We start from the raw sequence: 282 nt of genomic DNA, 5'->3' as shown, positions 1-282 counted from the left end.
TAGAGAGAGAAACACAAAAAAATAAAAAATTATATACATATATGTATATATATATATATATATATATATATATATATGTTTTATTTTATATATATATATATATATATATATATATATATATATATGTTGCATAAATTCCTTTATTATATACATATGTGTGTTTGTATTTATTTATACATATGTATATAGACAATACTGTACACACACATATATTATGTAAACACACTATTATTTTGGATGCTATTATTCGCGATTAATCGATTTGACAGCCATAATGCAAAT

The sequence above is a fragment of the Sinocyclocheilus grahami genome, unplaced genomic scaffold (assembly GCF_001515645.1).
Source record: "Sinocyclocheilus grahami isolate Dianchi unplaced genomic scaffold, SAMN03320097.WGS_v1.1 scaffold601.1, whole genome shotgun sequence".
NCBI lineage: Eukaryota > Metazoa > Chordata > Actinopteri > Cypriniformes > Cyprinidae > Sinocyclocheilus > Sinocyclocheilus grahami.
The sequence above is the reverse complement of the archived record's forward strand: the minus strand, read 5'-3'. Positions refer to the sequence as shown.